At 31.9% G+C, this 23,718-nt stretch overlaps 1 protein-coding gene across 1 annotated transcript in view; it reads right to left on the reverse strand.

Moving 5' to 3' along the window:
• Positions 1-23,718, reverse strand: part of LOC143078558 (neural cell adhesion molecule 1-like) — a 112,560-nt gene that overhangs the window by 38,784 nt on the left and 50,058 nt on the right. The gene's annotated exons all lie outside the window — the stretch shown is intronic.

The raw sequence follows: 23,718 nt of genomic DNA on the forward strand, positions 1-23,718 counted from the left end.
AATCCTGGCACCTTTGATAACTATTTTGACATCAACATACACATATGTCTATCTTGCATATTTAGTGGGTCGTGCCCTGTGCGTCATCTTTCCTAAACGATATTTGTGGCATTTTCAAAACTATATATATTTTTTTTAACTACGTTTGGTAAAAAAATGAACGGTTAACAAGAGAAAACTAGTTATATCAAACTTTCTTGAATGTCTAATCAGCAACTTGTAACAATTTTTTTTATTTTTGAACAATCATTATGGACTTAATTTTTTGGGCAATGTTCTCCTTTGTGAACTTGAATTCACGAAGCAGTTTATCGTTAACTGACAACAACTGTTCCCCAGTCTTTAAATTTCTATGTTTTGTTTTGTGAACAATTTAATGTTTGTCTGTTGGTATTTTCTTTTTAACCATGGAGTGGTAAGTTTTTTCAGGCTTATGAGTTTTAATGTCCCTTTGATAACTTTCTCATCTCTATAAAGAAGAGGGCTCCTGCAAAATCAATAAAAGCACTTTTAAAATTAGTGCATTTTGATACAAATTGTTTAAACATTGCTACCATTCCATTTATTGGTATAAAAATATATATCAGGTCCTTTCAACAATACAAGTTAGGAAAACATGTGGCTTGTATCAGTTGAACAGGCATCATTAGAACAATAAGAAAGAACAGTTTAATGATTATTAATCGGATGTATCTAACTTCATAGAGTTACAGTTCAGACCACAGCACTTCAAATCTCGTAAGATGCATATGTTCACCTTCATGAAATTCATCACTTACAACTGATTAGAACAATTAAGGAATAACAGTACTGTAGTTGAAGAGTTTCCACCGTCAATTGGCGATTTTACGGTTACAAATACAGTTTTACTGGCGACGCGTAACGTAGACGGTAAAACGGAGATTTGCGACCGTCGAATCAAAATTTACAGTGACAACTCTTCAACTACAGTACTGTTATCCCGATTATAATGCATGACAAAAAGAAATAATACACTTAAGCTTGAAATAAAATAAAATTCCTCCAAACTTAATTTGATTTGGTGCAAACACGTTATGGCTAAACATGTCGTCATACAAATGAAAACATACAAACTAAAGCTTATTTCGTTACTTTACGATTCAAATGTGGATAAAATCACACTAAAACGGCGAGTATTATGTAGATGTTGTTTTATTTTCGATAATATTGTAGTAATTGTCGATCCAATGCATTCCAAATGGCCATTCTTGCATTTTAATGGCAATTAAAACGACTAAATAGTCATAATAATGGCCATTAAAAAATAACCATTAAATTTAGAATGACAAAGTAATGGTACACCTATAAAAGAATGTAATGTCATTATTATCTAAATCGATGGATCATGTCTTCTTTATTGGCTTGTTTGTATTTTAATTGTGTGTATGTATTTTACTATAATGGCTATTTAACTCGTTATAAGCCACAAATTAAACACTTTAAATGGCTCGATGATTCACACGATTGGCATATGCATATTAAAGCAGATGATGATGAAACCTAACAGAGTCAAATATATACACCTTGCACTCATTTCATTAAGTAATTATATTTCATGTATATCTTAGGGCCGTTCAAGAATTAATTGTAAAAGTGGGGTTGGGAGGCACAGCAGAATTAATTTAAGAGACTGGTGGGGTTGGAAGGCTCTTCTTATTGAATTTTATTGGTGGTGGTTATTTTAGAAATATAACCTGAGCAATTTGTGGAAATATTTAAATTTTTGCATGGTGGGATCCAATTTAAAGTGCCGTCCGACTCCCCCTTTAGAAATACTTAAATAGACCAGAACACAAAAACCCAACTTGATCACTGTACCATGAAAATGTGATCAACGTCAGATGACACTGGGCCTGCCAGTGATATGGACATAACCACGAAAACTTAACCCTGTTCACAGATCCATGAAATGAGGTCGAAGTCAAGTGAAAACTGTTGACTGACAGACATGAAATCCTTGCAATGTGTACATTAGTTCAAATAATAATGACGTCTTTAAAAGCTATTTTATTTTTTTATGACGCCTTCCTACGACGTTATAACGCTGAAGCCATTTTTTACGTCTTGAATTTGAGAGGGGGGTTGCCGGCTAATAAATGTACATAATAACAAAGTCCGACCTTTTTCAAATGTTTTTTGTGCTTATTAAAGCAAAATATTGCAAGAACTGTTATCGCAAAACGAAATGATATAATAAGATACGATTCCATTTGATTCCATTGTCTAGAGGTATAGGGGGAGGGTTGAGATAAAACAAAAACATGCTTGATACAGATGCATTTATGCGCCTGTCCAAAGTCAGGAGCCTCGGGCCTTTAATTTTAGTTTCTTGTGTTTTATTTGGAGTTAGGTATGACGTCCATTATCACTGAACTAGTATATCTATTTGTTTAGGGGCCAGCCGAAGGACGCCTCTGTGTGCGGGAGTTTCTCGTTGTATTGAAGACCTGTTGGTGACCTTCGGCTGTTGTAAAAATCGTTTTGATTCAAACAAAAAAATCTCTGAAGCTGACGTTATTAAGATGTTTGATTTCCTGATTGACAACATTTTCTTTTACGTTTAGAGGACGTATTTAAAAAAAAACTATCGGCATTCCATGGGATCGAACTCTGGCCCTCTTCCTTTATTCCTATTAGGCTGACCTTTTATGAAGGTAGCAAAGAAGTTAACAGCATTCTTTTACTTTACTTTCCACTGTATAGATGATGTTTTCTCATTAAATAAATCGAATTTAAGTGAGTACGTTTAACGCATCTATCTCATTAAAAAAAATGAACGATGCAACAGATACATTAAAGTATGTCTCATATCTATAAATTGACAATGACGGTCGGTTGAAAAAATAACTGTACGACAACAAATCATTTCAGACTCCCAATTGTAAACTTTTCATTTCTATGTAGCTGCATTTCAGCAGCGCCTGCATATGGAATATAATCCCTTAGTGATACGATATTTCTGGGCTTATGTTTCCTTTCATGATTTCATTGAGGGTAGCCGCTCACAAAGAAGTTTTTAAACCAAGAAATCCAAATGGTTAAGTTGAAATCATCCCTTTGGAAAGTTTACGGACGTCATTACGAGTTGCTTGGCCGTTAAGGACAATTCTTTTCAAAGTTGATAGCGGATATGTTCCTAATGTCTTATTTACAATCCCCTTCCCTTTTCACGAATATGACCTATAAATACGATAAGAATTATTTCCTGGTTTGTACTAACATGAGCAACAAGACGAGTGCCACAGTTCTAGCTGTTTCTGCTTACCCGTCTGAAGCACCTGAGATCTCTGCCAGTGTTTGGTTGGATTTGTGTTGCCTAGCCTTTTTATATGATTTTTTTGTTTATTACTGTTTTTCGGTTTGTCTTTTTTCTTTTTAAACCATGGCATTGTCAGTATATTTCTTGTTAATGAGTTTGAATGTCCTCTGGTATTACTCGCCCCTTTATTATGGTCAATAGTGTGGTGCAAAAGAATGTTATTTTTTTTTCAATCTTTAAAGCCATGTGAGATCTAATTATTTTTATAAATAAAAACATTTATTTATAAAAGAGACAGTATGGACTGCTTTCACAAGCTTTTGTAATTACTAATAAGTTTCAGTGACATCTATAAAGAAACCCTGTATTCACAGCTAACAAACATTTATAACATTCGCAGCAACATATATTTCCTTCCGATGCCGTTACAACTGCCAATCAACTATTGTGGTGTGCGTAGATTGTTCAATTTGATGAAATCAACTTCACCGTTTTGATCACCTCGCCGGATCCGCTACGGATGAAATCTCACGAATGATCCTGGAAATGCAGTTTCCGTAGTCTGCTACAGATCCAATACGGATGTACAACGGTATGATAACGGGTTTTGACGTTTATACCACGGATAATGAAGGACGGGGTTCATTTTGGTGACATAAGTGATACGGGTTCTTACGGTAAGACACGGTTAAATACGGAATGACACGGTTTAGTACGCAATGGCGCGTGTCGTGACGTATCAACTGCGGATAAACAACGGTTTGATACGGTATAAGTAAGGGTTAGTACGAATGAGAACGGTCTGAAACGGAATAATGCGAATCGTCACATTTCTATAATTTACTTGTTATTCATCATTTCTATATGGCAGTTAATCGTATACTATTTGTCGTTGTTGTTAAATAAATTATTTATTTGTCTATCTGTACTATGGGGTGTTATTCGTACTCCTCAGACCAATGACATGTAGCAGTTCTTGAAACATATATAGGACTACTTTCAAAGTTCTTAAATGTAGTCCACCATCTACTCTGCCCCCTGTATCCTCTACGACTGTCATCAAGTATCTCAACCCTGCTCTGTCTTTTTGTGCCATATAAATATCAAATTCCAGCAAATAAATTGCAAGCAGCAGTTGTTGATTATTTATGTTGGATAATCATTATGTATATACCTCAACGTCAATTAGACACAGAATAAGTAGGTCAAATTTTGCGCAAAAATTGTGAAGGATATACCAGTACTACAACGATCTACTACGTATGACTACGGAAATTTACGGACTAAAACAGATTGCCACGACTGATGCCGGATCTTATATATCCGTAGCTTATCCGGCTTCAAATCCGTGAATGTGTGACCTAGGCATTACCGATAAAAGAACATTCAAAGATCTAACGACGGGTTTGAATTGATATTATTTAAGAACCAGTTAATTTAAAGTAACAATGAGTTAACTGGATGTTAACACTTGAAACTATTGTTTCGATAACTTGTTTCAAAACAAATAAAATGACACATAACCGTGGGTGTATTTAGCGCTACGTTGGTTGGATAACTCACAATTATGAGCTCATTCCCATTAACAAAGCGTTCAGAATTTTATGTCAGTCTTTATTTATTTTTGCATGACATCTGGCAATAACTTAATTCATAGAGCAAATAACAGTCACGTGTTATCATCCTAGTGTCATGCAGTTAAACATATATACAAACCCTGATCACTCTATCTCATTTCAAATACATTTAGAAGATATCCATAATTATCTACAGATGAATTAGTGTAACCAAATGTAATCATTCTGCTTTCGGTTTTGATTATGTTGGTAATACTAACTTATGTGTAGGGCTAAACAAATGACGTGATATTTACGTTTTGTGAATTTGTAGTACAATACATTCCTTGATAGCTATTCATGGTTTGATAAATATATACAAATTGGGACATTCTACAGCATGTTTATATATTGTTGTAATCAGTCTCTGTTTTATTTCATTTGGTAAATATTGTTATGATTATTTTGATAGAACGCCTGCTTTATCAACTGCATTTAGCCCACAATATTGACATCGTTAAAAATCACACGAATTTTTTGAATCAGGTAAACTGAACCGTAAAATAAAATAGTTTATGCTAATTGTGGGGTATGTATTACTTCACTGAAAACATATGTATGCACATATCAGATATCGATTGTAGGAGGGAGTACCAAAGCTGTATATTTAAACATAGGCTACATGTTCTACATAATTATGATAATATGGTTCCTCTACAAAGGGGTTAACAGATAAGTATTAAATCAAGAGTTCCAAATGGTGAAGTTGAAAAAAGTAAAATCACAAAAATACTGAACTCAGAGGAAAATCAATTCGGAAAGTCCATAATCACATGGCAAAATCAAATAACAAAACACATCAAAACCGAATGGACAAGAACTGTCAAATTCCTGACTTGGTACAGGTATTTTCAAATTAAAAAAAATGGTGGATTAAACCTGGTTTTATAGCGCTAACCCTCTCACTTTGATTCATCAAATTCCGTTATATTTACAATGATGCGTTAACTAAACAGACACAATAAATAAAATTGTCAAAATATGGGTACAGCAATCATCATCGCGTAACAATTTCAAAGGGAACAATTTAACAGAACACAAAATCATCTATCTACAAACACATTCATTGATTCGTGTGTCTGACGTCAGAAAATTTTATAACGTCAATAATGATTTTGAAATCATCTCTTCGTAAATTTTATGGACGCATCACGAGTTGGTTGACCGTTATGGAATAAATACCCTTTTATAAATGATATCGGATATGTTCCTTATGTCGTTACTACAATCCCCTTCCCTTTCATAAATGTGATGTACCGAATTAGACTATTTACCGGATTTGTAACTCATAAGCAACACGACGGGTGCCACATGTGGAGCAGGATCTGCTTACCCTTCCAGATCACCTGAGATCACTCCTAGTTTTTAGTGGGGTTCGTGTTGTTTATTCTTTAGTTTTCTATGTTGTGTCATTTTTACTATTGTTTGTCTGTTTGTCCTTTTCATTTTTAGCCATGGCGTTGTCAGTTTATTTTCGATTTATGAGTTTGACTGTCCCTGGTATCTTTCGTCCCTCTTTTATTTTATATTAGATTAGATAATTACATGTTGTAGTAGTATCGTCTTAATGCAAAGCTGCACTTACCAATGACCGTTAGATTTTGTGTATTTCTATCACCTGATGGACTAACCAAACATGCATAGGTTCCTTGATCACTATCCCTTATATCAAATATATTTAAATGGTATTCTCCTATTGTATGGTTGCCGGTTAAATTCAGTCTTTGGTTTAATTCAGAGGGTAAATGAGGTGATACTACTGCATTGTGTGTATACATTATAAAAACAGATGCTGTAGTAGATTTGAATGACCACTGCAGTGTTCCACTTCCATTATGTTTGTGTGAGCATACTAAATGCACAGTCGAACCTTTTATGGCCTTGATTGCAACTGCGTCAATATATTCTGGAATAAAGTTGTTAAAATGATAAGGATAAAGTATTGTACAACTTGTCTTTCACTAAAGTTATATTCAGTTAACTTTTAGTTCCTTTGGTTTTCAGAATATGTTTACAGAAATTAAACAAGATCGAAATCAATTGATTTGAGACAAACACAATTGAAAAACAAATTGGATTCTCGGAGAAAAATTTACACAAAAATACTCAAAACAAAATGTATCGGTCAAAAGATGAGGAGACCCTTTCGTTATACTCATATGCGGTAAAGCTTAGCGAAAGGTATTGCGATGTAATCAGTCAAATAAACTTTATTAGATTAACTCGTTAAGGAACGATAGTTTTCATTGGTCAATTCAAACCTTCGACCTCACACCTGCGAAAATAGAACATGCGTACTATAACGTTGAATGGACTGATTAATATTCACGTAGCTGGTCAAGGTCGTTTAAAGCTTCCATTGTCGTATTTGCGTACATGATTGTGTTCTAGATTATGCAGTCACAATTCTAGCTTTTATAAATGTGCATGTGAAATTCATTGGTTTTATAATTTTCTGCAGTTGATAGTAAAATTTTAAACACTAAAATCTTAACAGTTTTCACATCGAAATATTGAATTCAAATTTGTCCTCTGGATCAAGGGACGACATCAAAAGTTAAATGAAAAATAAAAAAAAAACTCAATCCACATATTTTTTTCATTGACTCCCTTCTCCCCTGCCCCACCCCCCCCCCCCCCCCCCAAGTTGCTCAACCTGCCTTTTTTCACTCAATGGACTCCATGAATTAGCGTTGTACTTGAAAAATGAAACCGTACTTTTCTACAAACACTTTTCATATTCTTTGACAAGTTTTAGGTTTTCGACATAGGATGGTGATTTTTTTTCTGATTCCGTTTACTTTAGAGAAAAAAATCCCCAAATTGTAAGTTAATTCATAACATGTAACCAACCATGCTTTGTTAAAAAAAAACCAGAGATGGCAAATCATGGCACAGGGGAATTAAATGTAGTTAATAAACTCCAGCGACATACTGCATGAGGTTTTGCTATTCTCGGTTGAAAAACGAACGTAAATTGTATATTGTAAATATGTACATGTAAATAGAAACAATCAGTTTTTAAAAAAAGTGTTTATTTATGAAATGTGTTGCTAAAAAGGTGAGTTTCTTCTTGTACATGCATTTAGTCATCCTTAATTTCTTGATATTTTGTTTATCATTTTATCATACATGTTTCGTTTTGTATTTCATGTTAAATACGAATACATACTACATGTACTTTAGCGAATAGTTCAACAATGTTATGCAGCTCCGTTCTTACAATATAAAATTAAAAATTAATTATAATGAATGTTCATCCATTTAAAATCGAAAACAGTACATTTATATTTAAAAAAGAAGATGTGGTATGTTTGCCCTTCTGATCCCTTCTGTCCGGTGGGCGTCCGTTTTTTTACGGATGTGTTCTTAAATGTGACAAATCTTAACTGCGGGATAATACCTAGCTTGTATACTATAAATACATATACAAAAGAAGATGTTGTATGATTGCCAATGAGACAACTCTCCAAAAGAGACCAAAATAACACAGAAATTAACAACTATAGATCACCGTACGGCTTTCAATAATGAGCAAAGCCCATACCGCAAAGTCAGCCATAAAAGGCCCCGATATGACAATGTAAAACAATTCAAACGAGAATTGTTCCTTATAAACTACGACATTTCTCGCAAGTATTAATTCATTATTTTGTTCAACACATGCAAAAGAAATAATCTTCGCCGATGTAACATTTCAATTTATTACAACAGCATGCCTTCACTGAATTCATTTAGGTGCACAAATAATACGATTAAAGTTGTTTTGTTTCTATTTTGGGGGACAATTTCCTCCGTTTATGGTACGCTTAGCTACTTTGTGTATGTTTTATAGCATGAAAATAATAAAAGAGGAATGTCAGTGCAACCCATCATTAATTATTGTCATGGATCAGTATTATGAGATACTTATTATAAGTGACTACGACACTGTTAGGATTATAACCTATCGTCAGTATGAAAGAAATTAAAAGTGGTTCATATATTTATCCGTATAAAAGCGGCACATGCATTTTATTTTATCCTTATATTTCTCATTATGCGGTACACAATAATTGAGTTGCTGCATGCATAAAGAACTTAGAATATTACTTAATACAAAATATCAGTATAATATTTCGACCCCACTATTTGAAGTTAACAAAAGATTTATTTAATTCTTTTGACCAAAGGTTTGTAAACTATACAAAATGAAATCCTTGTTTTTACGTTCGTAGTAACGTAGTACATTCCATTGTCGGTCACCTGTGTCAATTCACGTGCACACTGACTACATTGTTGTTGTATTTGAATCTTTCGGCCAATGAAATGAGATGTTACAAGTTGTTTGTTTATGATACGCCAGAATGTTATCAATGAACTATCAAATGCTAAACTTCACTGCATTTCAGTATAGAAACTATGAATTTCCCCTGGTTCTTATTTCTGTACACGACATCTGTACTTTAATTTGATTTGATGAAAGTTATTTTTATATTTTTTCATGTAACGCAGGGCTTCTGTAAGGTTTAGTAGGATTGATAAACTAAACTTTGTCGTGAACAATTATATGTCGGCTAAAATTATTCAATATACATTCAATATGAATCAAATCATGTAGAGACTATCTTTAAATAAGACACCCACCTGCGGGTTATTAAACAGACATTTAAAATAGCTAAATGATATTTCGTATGCTGTTGAAATAGTCAACAATATGGCAAGTTTTAATGTAACGTGAAAGCTGGGCTCTTTTCTATCTTAAAAAAAGGTTTACTTGTGTAATCCTTACATGTATAAAATATATTTTCGATATGTAAGGTTTCTAAATTATACAATTCTTCAACTTACGTAATGTCATAAGCCGAAGGAAAAGGCTCATCAATAATACATTCATCGTCATACCGATTCCTCAACTTTGTATTTATTTAACCTATTAAAAATATATGAAAAAGTGTAAATCTGAATGATCACTTATCACGGAAGTTCGTTTTCTTTGTGTTTTACTGGTTCTGCTTGATAACAATAATGTTATTGATACATAATACTTAATATCTTACGATTAGACAAAAAAGAGAATATGTTTAACGGGAACAGCAAAGCATCATGTCAAAGGCATTTGTCAGAATAAAACAGTAACACAAATAGCTGAATAGTAAGGAAATAATTTCATATAAAAGCAAAATGAAGAAAAGAACATATAGGCCAATAAAATGTAGAAAGAAGAATCAACTGTTAACTGATGTTCAATAAAATGTAATAAACCTAGTCGAAGGCCGTACGGTGACATATATTGGTTAATTTATGTGTCATTTGGTCTCTTTTTTTTAGGGTTGTCTCATTGGCAATCAAACCACATCTTTATTGTAGTACTTAAAACCCGTTTACAATAATAATAATAAAAAAACCATCTGAAACATTATTGCACACAATGACATTTGTTGAATTTATTCAATATAAAAACAAAAGGATGTAGTATGATTCCAATTGCGAAAACTCTCCACAATTATCAAATGATCTAGAAGCAGGTAACAATAGGTTGAACTGTAACAATGAGCAAACCTTACGCATAGCCATTTATACAAAGTAAAATAACAAAAATACCATAAACCATGTCAAATTCAAAATGGAAAGACTCTTGACACGTGTTTAAATAAAGAGCTCAAACACATTACACAAATTAAAATCAATTGTCAACTCTCCTATTCCTGACTTGTTTAAGGCGTTTTCGTATGAAGAAATGGTAATAAGACCTGATTTAATTGCTTGTTAAACTCAATGACAATAAATGACAACCACAAAATAACACGCTACCTAATTGGTACAGGCACATACATACTATTGCTGGGTTAAACATGTTTCCAACCCTTTTCCAATCCTTTTGTAATAGCGCATGTTAAAAATTCTATGTATATTTCTTTATATTATTGCAATACACGAATATACTTGAAGCCTCTAAGGTCAATTGTCAGTGATATTAATATATAACGTATTCTAAGTATATGTTAAATGGAATGAGTTTAATCTAGAAGTACATAGTATTTTCTCAATTGTATTTACGTGACTAGATTATAATCACGCTAGTTTAGTTTAAATCACAACCTCTTCGTAAAACAATATGTTTAATATGCAACAGTATTTATTATAGGTATTGAAGATTTATTGTTGTTATATTTAAACATGTATAAAGTATTGGTACTGGGGGAAGCAAGATATGATATTTAATTTATATGTTCATACACTTGACATATGCTTTTGTAGATTAATGGAGCATCTGTAACAAGCTATGCTAATTTCTGACTTATTTCTTTAGAGTGTATAAGTATATTGTATTACCCCTCTCGAAAATAAGAGTTTTGCGTAGTACTTAAATCAACTTTAAACAAGTTTTGATATTGTACTAGTCGATGACTTTCCAGGTTTTTTGGGTTGTTTTTTCATGTCGGGAGAAGTGATAAGATGTGTTTTAACCCTACGAGGATTCATTTTTGAAAATAACCTGCATTTCCACTTTGCTCATTTTAAGACGAAAAAAAAACTGATGAATAAATTGTTTTGAAAAAAAATCTCATTAAGGTAGCTGGTTGCAGTGTCTCAATGTTTGACGATAAAAGTATTCCAAATCAATATGCCTTCATATTTATAAATATAAAAGATAACGATATAAGTACAACACTTTTATCTAATGTGCAAACTGCTAATTTAGATAGTTTATTGGTAATTTTAACTGACGTTCAATAAAATGTAATAAACCTGATATTTACAACAGACCCTCATTGAAGTACTTGAAACCCATATTCAATAATAAAAACATCTGAAACTTTATTGCACACATTGACATTTAAGGAATTTATTGAATAGCAGATCAAAAGGGTATGGTATGATTCCCATTGCGAAGAACTCTCAATCAAAGATCAAATGGTTAGCAGAAAGCAACCATAGGCATGATAGGTCACAACTTAATTACATTGTAAACAGTTGTCATACTCCTAACGTGGTACAGACATTGTCTTATGTAAAAAAAAAATGATGAGTTAAACCAGGTTTAAAAGCAAGCTAAACTTGTCACTTGAATAACCGTTAGGCATCGCAATGAAAAATTTGAAACACTTTATACTAGAAAAAAAAACTACCTTACTTTTTTAGAAAACAATCAAAGAAAACAAATCCTTATTTGGGGCAGGCACATACTTTTTGGGATTAAACATGTTTGAAACGCTACCATGACCAGGAGAAGTGGTGTTACAGCACAAGTAAAGAACCATGTACATATTTCCAAACATTGAAACGAACAAAAACTGGAAGTTAAACAAATATAGTTCAAGCATTTAATGTCAATTGTTAGTGATATTGATATATTAAGTATTTTAGTACGTGTTTACCTATGTTTGCATTATGTGTTTTTTTAATTATCAGAAAAAGTTGAAAAACACGGCTAAGATATGAATGGCATAGCATTTTCTCAATTGTACTTACGTGACTTGACTTGAAACACGGTAGATGTTTTTCACAATATCTTCTTTCCGTGTTTTTTCTCCCTCTTAGAAATAAACAAAATGTATCTTTAATATGCAACTATATCTATTATACTATATCTATTATAAGTGTTGATGATTTATTGATGCTGTATAAAACATGATAGTACTGGTGCAATGTAGTATGGACGATTTACATTTAAAATCCATGGAAAGGGTGCGTAATGGGGGAATTTTCGAGACAATTTCTCACTGATTGAACTTTCATTTAGAATTAAGCTGTAAGCAAGATATATCTTAGAGAAATGGACAGAAACTTGACATCTGCTTATTATATAACTTAAGCATCTAAAAAAGTTTTTTTTTATTCTAGAAGAACATATGTATTTTTAATCTGTTTTGGGACTAAATCAATACAAAGATGAGTTTTCCCGTCCATTCTAGAAACATATGTTTTGTCATATACTATTTCAATCTTGTACGGGTTTAAAGTTTTTCTTTCTTGGTTTAAAAGCAAGCTAAACTTGTCACTTGAATAACCGTTAGGCATCGCAATGAAAAATTTGAAACACTTTATACTAGAAAAAAAAACTACCTTACTTTTTTAGAAAACAATCAATGAAAACAAATCCTAATGTGGGGCAAGCACATACTTTTCGGGATTAAACATGTTTGAAACCCTCCTATGACCAAGGGAAGTGGTGTTACAGCACAAGTAAAGAACCATGTCCATATTTCCAAACATTGACATGAACAGAAACTGGAAGTTCAACAAATATAGTTTAAGCATTTAATGTCAATAGTAAGTGATATTGATATATTAAGTATTCTAGTACGTGTTTACCTATGTTTGCATTATGTGTTTTATTTATCAGTAAAAGTTGAAACACACGGCTTAGATATGAATGTCATAGCATTTTTTCAATTGTACTTACGTGACTTGATTTGAATCAAGGTAGATGTTTTTCACAATATCTTCTTTCCGTGTTTTTTCTCCCTCTTAGAAATAAACAAAATGTATCTTTAATATGCAACTATATCTATTATAAGTGTTGATGATTTATTGATGCTGTATAAAACATGATAGTACTGGTAGTATGGATGATTTACATTTAAAATCCATGGAAAGGGTGCGTAATGGGGGAATTTTCGAGACAATTTCTTACTGATTGCACTTTTATTTAGAATTAAGCTGTAAGCAAGATATATCTTAGAGAAATGGACAGAAACTTGGCATCTGCTTATTATATAACTTAAGCATCTGAAAAAAGAGTTTTTTTTTATTCTAGAAGAACATATGTAATTTTAATATGTTTTGGGACTAAATCAATACATAGATGAGTTTTCCCGTTCATTGTAGAAACATATTTTTTGTCATAAATTATTTCAATCTTGTACGGGTTTTAAGTTTTCTTTCTTGTTATATGTCAATATATTTGAGTCATTGTAGTGCCCCTCTTTGCATGTGATCAGCCAGTCTATTTTGCACTATTTTTTGAAAACATTTTGTTGCGTAATTATCAATTGCATGCTGTTCATTTATGAGAAGCATGGTTTTATCACAAATGAATAAAATATTGAATTACTTCATACAGTTGCAGCATTGAATTATTTCATTTTGATACTATACTATAACTTAACTACATGTTTATCAGATGTACAGTAATTGTTGTACATCATCTAAAAAATTTGCTCTACATGTAGTTTCAAAAATCAAAAGAGTTTTCACCACAATGACATTTTCTAATTATATGTAATGATCAATATTTAACTACAGTTCGGTAACATTTGTAAAATTCTTCATATCGTAAAATATTTTAATATGAAAACAACAACGAGGTTGAAGACCAACATAACTGTTTTATATATTCAAAAGTTCTAATATCAAGCATCTATGTTATATAAAAGGGAAATTAGGGCAAACAGATTTACCATACATACACGAACGCGCAAATAAGATCATAGTTATGTCCCATTCATTCCTAACATGTCGGATTATAAAGAGTTGGATGCAACTATGCTTTTGGACACTGCCTGCAGTTTAGCGTGTATCGTTGGTTCATGTCTGTCATACTTGATTTTCTTAAATTGATTTGTTATCAATTAGGTAGTTAGTTTTCTCAATTCAATTGTTTTATATTTTTCATTCATGTCAGGACCTTTAAAAACATTTATACGGTTTGTATGTATCTCATTGTTGAAGTCCAAAACGGATGGCAATAATTGCTAACATCCACATCATTTGAACATAAGGGGATAGTTGTCTCTTTGAAACATTCCCCATTGTCAATCTCAATTGTATATTTATTACTAGAAACTGGTATTCTCTTAATTGACGAAGGCATATTCTAAATAAAATGCAGAAATAGCTTCAAGCTTATTTATCTAAAGCTTTATCTATAAAACGTGTTATGCTCTAAGATATACGCGAATTTGCAAAATGCACAAATATAAATAAACGTTATATAATCATATAATCATATAATTTGTATATTCAATATTATGCTTAGGGAAACCTTTATGGATCTCAAATAATGTCAATATTTATTTTAATCTTGAACAAATTTCAAGAGGTTCAACAAATTTGAAGAATTCAAAGTAAATGCAATATAACTTATAAATAAATGAAAATGATATATCGACATTCAAATGACAGAAATATCTTATATATAAAAATTATTACAGCAGTGTAAATCAATATTACATCGATCTTATATCAGTAATAAATCAAAGTCAATTTGTTATTGAAAAGTATATTTTCAAAAAGAAAAACATCTTTTTAACAATTTTTACAGATTATTTTTCAAAGAAATGTGTACATTATACTGTTTAATTTTGAGTGGAAATCTGACTATTTTCAAGATCTGTGAAATGTGTTTTTTCAAAATATTTTTCTCACATTTTCAAATTGAAAATATGATTCTTAGTTTCCAAAGAAAACCAGATACTAGAGGAGACAGCACAAAAATATTCGTGTTTTTTATGTAGAAACTGGTTGATTAAACCTGGTTTTACAACTTAAAGTATAACATTCAATGATGAAAATACTAACATACAAATATTTAATTATAATGCTTAAATATGTTTTTTGAATTGATTTGTTTTATGTTTGTAGACAATTTATTTCACAAAATGCTTTCAGATATCAACAAAGAGCGTTCCCAGTATTCAGTTTTAGATTTTTGGAACAACAAGCTTATTACAAGTACTTTGTCTGATTGTTCTAGAAGTAACCTGATCAACATATCTAAATACATCGAGATATTTTTGAGTCATTTGGTGAAGTACTTTAAAACCTTAAATCACTTTTCATTGTACAAAAAATTCTGGAATAGACATCAATCGTAGCTATCTTAAAAGCTTGTTAAAAAATGTCATCTTATAATGTTCATTTAAGATAATTCGTTCTGCCCTTATTTGTAGCTTAAACATTCAATCAATACTAGCAATATGTTTGCACCTGACAAAATGGTTCAACAACAATTGAAATGGTGAAAACATTTGCATTACGGTTTCCAAAATATCTAGACTTCTTTTGTTACTAAGGTTGATTGATTATATGTACTGAATTCGAGTAAACATAAGGACAAAACTAGTTCATATAGCTTTTATATTTTATATAAACCCAAAGCAATTACAGATTCTCATTACATGACTGTAACTGCTAAGCTTAATGTGGTATGGGAGTCTCAACTAAAAATGATAGAATTTGTTCATACTTTTCCAAAACGTAGTATATAATGATATATATATGCGTTTTTCCAGGCTAAAATACAAAATAGCAAAATTCCATGTAGATTCCTTCGGGAAATGCACTTTTTCAGAGTTACCTACCCTTAAAATGTCAGTTCAAAAAAAGTTAAAAATCAAGCAGAAATAATCAACACTTGTAAAAACATTAATATCATATATTTAAAGTTTTAATCTTATTAATTAATTCTTATAAATACAAATTCACATTTTGCTAAATTAAATTTGATTGAACACTGGACCTTAGATTGTTGTCAGTTGTTTACAATCCAAGATGGCGAAAGACACCCATACCACCTTAAGCATTTTACAGTTGTATGAAATATCTTATAGAAATTATATTTTTGACATTATTCTTAGGGTAACTTTTTATTTGTATATTCCTTAAAATGAGTATTGAGTAATTACCTTCATAGTTGATTTAAAAAATAACTTGTTAAAGTTATTCTCCTGACTCTATAAACTAGGACAAACTACCGTATTTGCACAAATATTTGCAAAACAATATTGAATGATATTTAAAAATATAACTATATACATAAAACAATTTTCTAATCATAAAATTTATGTGTTGTCAGAAGTTCCGTGTATCTCTCGGTGTTCTTATCTTTTCAGTAAACAAGCTGTGGATATATCTGCATCAGAAAACTTCATTTTCATAAACTTTTTCTGTTCGTTCTGAAATTAAGGGAAATAGCAAGTGAATTAAAAAAAGATGAAGAAATTTCAAAAACAAGTATAGACTATCATTTAAAAAAATTATAAATAGACAATTCGACCTTCAATATTTAACAAGTGTGTTATATCGTATAAGTGATACAAAAACGACTGGACGATCGGATATACTTGGAATTCAGAAACTGATTAAAAAATATAACACAATAAAAAAAAATTCTATGACAGTAGAGATTAAAAAACACAGGAATTATCATCACATGCGCACTAATAGTTTTGTATATGCATACCGTTTTTATCAATTTACTTTCTAAAATGAAACATAAGTGATTGGAGGTTGTTAAAAATTTGTAACGAGCATTAAACAGAGTGATTTTACAACATGTTTCATCATAAATAAACAGTAACATATTAAAAAGCTGAAATGACAGCAAGATCGATAGGAAGACAAAATTAAATGGGAGTATTCGGAGTCATAAGACTTATACCTATCCTATCACTTTACCACACATTTTGCACAAGTTTTTAATTGTGTTATGTAAACAAGAACACGATAGTAGATTCTGCATTTCGTATGCTAAAAGACATTTGCAATTGCTTGTAAATGATACATGACTGAGGGACAATTCATAGTTCAGGTACTCATCTAATAAGTTAAAATTTTCATTGTTATATTAGGAAACACTAACCTTGTGTTGTATTTAGTTCCATGATGTCGTTGGGATCATTCGGTTTGTTAAATTGGTTTTTACCCTCGTGTTGTCTACAAAAAAAGTATTTCTCAATTATGAATTACATTTCTAAGAAACATTACAGATAGGAATTTCGGAGTTATCACTCTTTTAAATTAACGAATAAACTGAGATTGTTATTAACAATTTTGAAATGTAGAATATTACATAATAAACAGCCATTAATTATATATGGAAGTTCATAGGTCGATTTCTGGTTTGCTGGCTCATTGAATTAACCATATATCTCATTAACATTTAGTTATTTAAAGAATCTACATCTCCTTACCGTCCTGTTAAAACTTGTGTTGAAGGAGACATGCGATTCCGCCTTTACTACACGTGTTCTATTATACGAATCTAGGCTTGTTTAGTCTTAGATGCATGATTTTTTTATTAGTTGTTAGTGGCTTTGAACTAGCTGTCAGATAACTGCGAGTACTCTCAGATGTGTTCATTGTGTCTTTTGGTGTCGGAATGTATAAGTACCCGGCCACGTCCACTTGTATTTTTGTCCATCTGATGAGTGAAGCCTTTTTCAACTGATTTTTATAGTTTGTTCTTATGTTGTACTATTATACCACTGTCCCAGGTTAGGCGAGGGTTGGGATCCCGCTAACATGTTTAACTCCGCCACATTATTTATGTATGTGCCTGTCCCAAGTCAGGAGCCTGTAATACAGTGGTTGTCGTTTGTTTATGTGTTACATATTTGTTTTTTGTTAATTTTTTTTACATGAATAAGGCCGTTATTTTTCTCGTTTGAATTGTTTTACATTGTCTTATCGGGGACTATTATAGCTGACTATGCGGTATGGGCTTTGCTCATTGTTGAAGGCCGTACGGTGACCTATAGTTGTTAATGTCTGTGTCATTTTGGTCTTTTGTGGATAGTTGTCTCATTGGAAATCATACCACATCTTCTTTATTATATTGTTGTCTACTATTGATTTAACGATTCATTCATTGTCCGTAATAAGTATAGTTACGATTGTTATGTTTTCTAAATGTAAGATTCTATATACATATATCATAGTTATCTTTTGCTGGTCAGAACATTTCACAAATTATGAAAACTACTCCAAGGTTCCAGGCCCAATACAGTTAAAAGGCGAGGAAAAACTGATTTAACATACTAATTGTGACTTGTTTATGTGTTTATTTATCACGGTAATGGCACGAGTATATCTATTGAACCCTTACAAAACAAACTTGCATATATATTTTGAAATAATTATTAGATATTGCAATATTCTGAATCGTTTTTAAATTTTGAGTTAACACAAATCTCGTCGACGCTCAAGTTAGTACTGAAATAATTACCTGAGTAAATACAATATATTTAAATATTTATAATATTGATAAATTTCTCAAAAAATACCATATATTTCAAATATAACACTCAAAAAGACATACAAATCTGTCTATAAATCATATCGGGAACAAAAATTCTGCCTGAAATAAATATGTGCGAACGTCCTCAAAACGAAGCTATCCTAACATGTTTGGGAGTGGACTCGATGAAAAAATCACACACGTATTCCACGACGGAAAGTTAAAAGACGTACAATTTGGAGCGTTTAAAATATTGCCGTTTCAAAGTTATATTCATTAGTTTTAAGTAGTACTCACTTATTAAGTTGTTTCTGTTCTAAAATGACAATAACATTTATGCATAGATTTAAACTGTAGATACCAAGAATATGGTTCTTTTTGTAATACTGGTATCTAAAATTTAAACTTAAAGGTACAAGATTTGAACACTTGGGAACCACTTTTATCAAGATAAAACTTACAACAACGGCAAGTACATTTGTTTATAATCCAATAATGTACTTCTATGTCGGTTGAATTGAATCTGACTATGCCATAATCGATAAAAAAAATCGATTTAGTGCAATAGTCCAAAGGATGATAATATTTAATAGAAACATCTTATAAACTATAGAATTAGTAGAAGAAATAACACATTTAGCAGTGTATATGAGCTTGGAAAGAATTTCTGAATGCATCTTCATTGGAAACGTTCTTGGCCAGCGACGGAAAAACTATATGGCAAAAGGATCATAAAATGATGATCAATCTTATCAGTACATATGTCTTTAAAATTTTAACGCTACCTTTCTGGTTTTCCATTTTAGCATAAATGCTTTGTTTTTCTTGGACGCCTAGTGCTTCGTAAACGCCCATCGAGCTAAAACAAAAATAGAAATTTAAGAAAGTAATTTTTAAATTTACTGAATATAACACGATAGAAGATTAACTATATGCGAATACATTTTATTTGATTGTTTGCTTCAGCTGGGAGGATATATGCATGTAATGATAAGCATCCTTAACGTGCATACCAATTAACAAATTAGTTGTTGAATAATGGTCAGTAAGAGAACTTTAATGTCGACGGTAGTAATGAACAAAGACTGTAATGATGCATCATTGATATTGATTATTTTATTGCCCTCATTTTTTAGACATTTTGCAAAAACACGTGAACTGTTAATTGATAAAATGATATTTGGTATATATTGTTTCAGAGTAGATGCAATGACACGTATTCTGTAGGTAAACAGACTTAAGCGACTAACTCTTGTGGAAAGTATGCAGTTTTAAATAGTTCTATCTTGTGATAACAACTTTCACAGCTTATACATTTTAATTGATTTTCATGACGACTTGTGAAAAACTGAACTAATTGAACTGAACCAATAAAGAAGTATCATTTTTGTTTCGCTCGCACATTCATATTTTAAATAAAAAAGCATACTTCAGGGGGCTCGCGGGTTCAAATCATTTTTTCTAAATTTAATATAAAATTTCGCTATATTTTTCTATAAATGAACTTTGTCTAATAAGCCCCAGTCCCATTAGACGACGATCGCACCACGCTCACCGCGATCTAAAATAAATTCAGAATGTGGTGAGGTCGCGATATGAGCGGCATGAAAATGTAAATTTCCGTTGCTTTCACGATGTTACTACGTCCTCATTATGCTACTACAACGATCCCGCTACGATTATGTCACGTTCTTGCCGCGCTTATTCTGCGATCTCACTACACTGACTATGACCACACCACGAGTTATCCGATTGCAACACGATCTTACATGTACCACGCTTCTACTGCGATTATAGCACGTTCTAACCACGATTATGCTACGTTATCAGCAATAACGTTAATATCATGTTCCATATCAATAAAGTTCCATTCCTTCTTAATCTAATTAATACGAAGATTTCACGGAAACACTACAGTCATGCCACCAAAGTCTACTAAACACGTGGGCGTGGTGGTAGGGGTTGATGTAGAGGCAGAGGGAGCTCTGATTGTAACGAGTTAATTCTGATCAGGCAGAGATGTCGGACCGACCATACCGACCTATATTACAACCTATTGCTAATCCATAAAGCTCAAATGAAGATATTTCAGTGAAGGATATCAGAGATGACACAGATTTTTCAATTGATATAGGAAGATGTGGTATGAGTGCCAATGAGAAAACTCTTCATCCTAGTAACAATCTATAAAGGTAAACAAGCATAGGCCAAGGTACGGCCTTCATCACGGAGCCTGGGCTCACACCGAACAGCAACCTATAAAGGGCCCCAAAATTTACTAGTGTAAAACCATTCAAACTGGAAAACCAACGGTCTTATCTATATAAAAATTTGTAACCCAGTGTCTCGCCTACTTTTGCTGTTTATCACACACTCCACAAAAATTATGAAACAAATCAATAAAATTATTCCTCTTGATACTATCTCTTGATTGTCAGAAGCTTCTGTTCAAGTTTGGTAAAAATCCAGGCTAGTTTAAGAATTTACTTCTGGATACTATCTTCTTGTCATGAACAAGTTTCTGGCCAAGTTTTGTACAATTCCAGGATAGTCTAAGAAAGTTATTAAAATTTTAAAAACGTTAACCACATAGTGAATGTAATGTTTCCTGGCCGAAAAACTAATTCCATTTAAAAGTAAAATACGGAAAAAATGGAATTTTATTTTTACATTATTTACTCCTGGATACTAGCTTATGAACATTAATAAGTGTTTGTCCAAGTTTGGTAGAAATCCAGGATATTTCAAGAAAGTTATTAAGATTTTAAGAACGTTAACCACAGAGTGAATGTAATGTTTCCTGGCCGAAAACCTAATTCCATTTAAAAGTAAAATACGGAAAAATGGAATTTTATTTTTACATAATTTACTCCTGGATACTATCTTATGAACATTAATAAGTTTTTGTCTAAGTTTGGTAGAAATCCAGGATATTTCAAGAAAGTTATTAAAATTTCAAAACCTTTAAGCACAGAGTGAATATTTGTGGACACCGCCGATGACACCGACGCCGACGGAATGTAGGATCGCTATGTCCCGCTTTTTCGACTCAAGTCAACGGTTCGGCAAAAACGAGAAGCATAGTTGAGCCGATACGGCCAAAAATCGACAAGAAGTTCTTAATACATACAAACAAACAAAACCTGGAGAGATTCAATATTCTTTATGCGAAAATGACAATGAGAATGATGGTCGTAGTATGAACGTAGTAAGGCAGTAAGAAGAGCGTGCTGAGGACGGCAAGGGAGTGCTAGAGTCGTACTATGGTCTACGATCTTAGTGCGCTCTCACTACGCTTCTACTACGACCTGATTTCACCACGACCGCACCACGATTGTTTTGAACATGTTCAAAGTTTGCCAAGCTCATCACAATCTTGAAGACCTCACCACGACCGTGATACGACCTTACTGCGATCTACACGATCGTACTAAGATCATTAAAATTTGCAGTCTTTTGCAGATCATAGTGCGATCGTGACCAAGTGGGACTGCGGTAATACTTAATAAAAACATTAAATATAAAAATGGGATCACCGTTCATTGACGCTCACAATCTGCCTTTGAAAGAACCATACATTTTTGTAAAGGTTTTTTCTGTTGAACTAATAGGAGAAATAAAGGTAATATCGAAATAAAAAAGAACTTAATTACAGAAATCGCTTAAATTTTACAATTATTTAGTTTATGTACAGCTTCTTTGAAAATAATAATAAAAAATGTAGGTCACCGATGAGTTAAAAAAGATATTTCAATTTTAATGCCCAAAAATGGATTTTTTGCACCAAAGGGAGACAATTTGGAGCTTTTTCAATGATATAACCATTTTAAAAGTCATCTTGGGTCAAACCGGCTCGATTGTTTTGGGTTGATTTACCATATCGTGAAGTTATAACTAATAGGGTAATAGATAAAATTTGTAATGAAAAAACAAATGTTTATTTTTTGGCTGAAAGTTTTGTACCCGCGAGCCTCCTTAATATGCTTAGATTTTTTTTCGAATGATTCAAATTTTGTTATGCAAGATGATTGCTTTTCCTCCAGAATAACGTTTTATCTCGTCGTTGCCTTCAGAAATTTGAAGTCCAAATTTCATTTCAGGGAAAAATAGCATGAATAGGGATGCTCATTGTTTTATACAGTTTCAATATTGTTTTAAAATGTTTGTACATTTTTAGCTGTTCTGTTAATTCTTTGTTAGCTCCGTTCTGTGTGATCAATAGTTGAACGTTTGCTGTCGTTTGATATTTTTTGTACAATATCTTTTTACTTAAGCTAATTTGTGTTAAATATTTATCAATTCAGATTAATTCGAAACCGAATTACATATCGTTTTAACATCCCAATTTATTTGTCACTTAATTAAAGTAATTAAAGGAGTATTGCTTTAAGATATGAAATTAAAAATTTTCAGATATACATATACATATAAAGATAATACTTACGATTTCGATGATGTTACACCTAAATAAAGAAGCAAAATGATAAAAGATATTACAAGTTCCCAATCATTTCAACTATAGCTTATGAAATAACAGCAACAAATAGCAACAGTTCAACGGAAGTGTACGGCAAATCAGCGTTGTAACTATTGTGCATCGAGGTGTATTGTCAAATAATTCTATAGACGAAATAAGATATTGAAAGCTATATTTAAACTTACACAATAAAGTAAACAAGTCAGACTTATTTTGTGTAAATTTTAATATCATTAATATTGTATTTAATTTTGGATATAACGCATCTTCTAATTGGCTGACAGTGTTTTGTATATCAGCTCATAGACATAATTTTGTCATGTGACTGTAACGTAATCAACGTTTGTTCATGGTTAACTCAGACTTAATCTTGTATTTAAATTGAATTACAAGGAATAGC

The sequence above is a fragment of the Mytilus galloprovincialis genome, chromosome 6 (genome assembly GCF_965363235.1).
Source record: "Mytilus galloprovincialis chromosome 6, xbMytGall1.hap1.1, whole genome shotgun sequence".
NCBI lineage: Eukaryota > Metazoa > Mollusca > Bivalvia > Mytilida > Mytilidae > Mytilus > Mytilus galloprovincialis.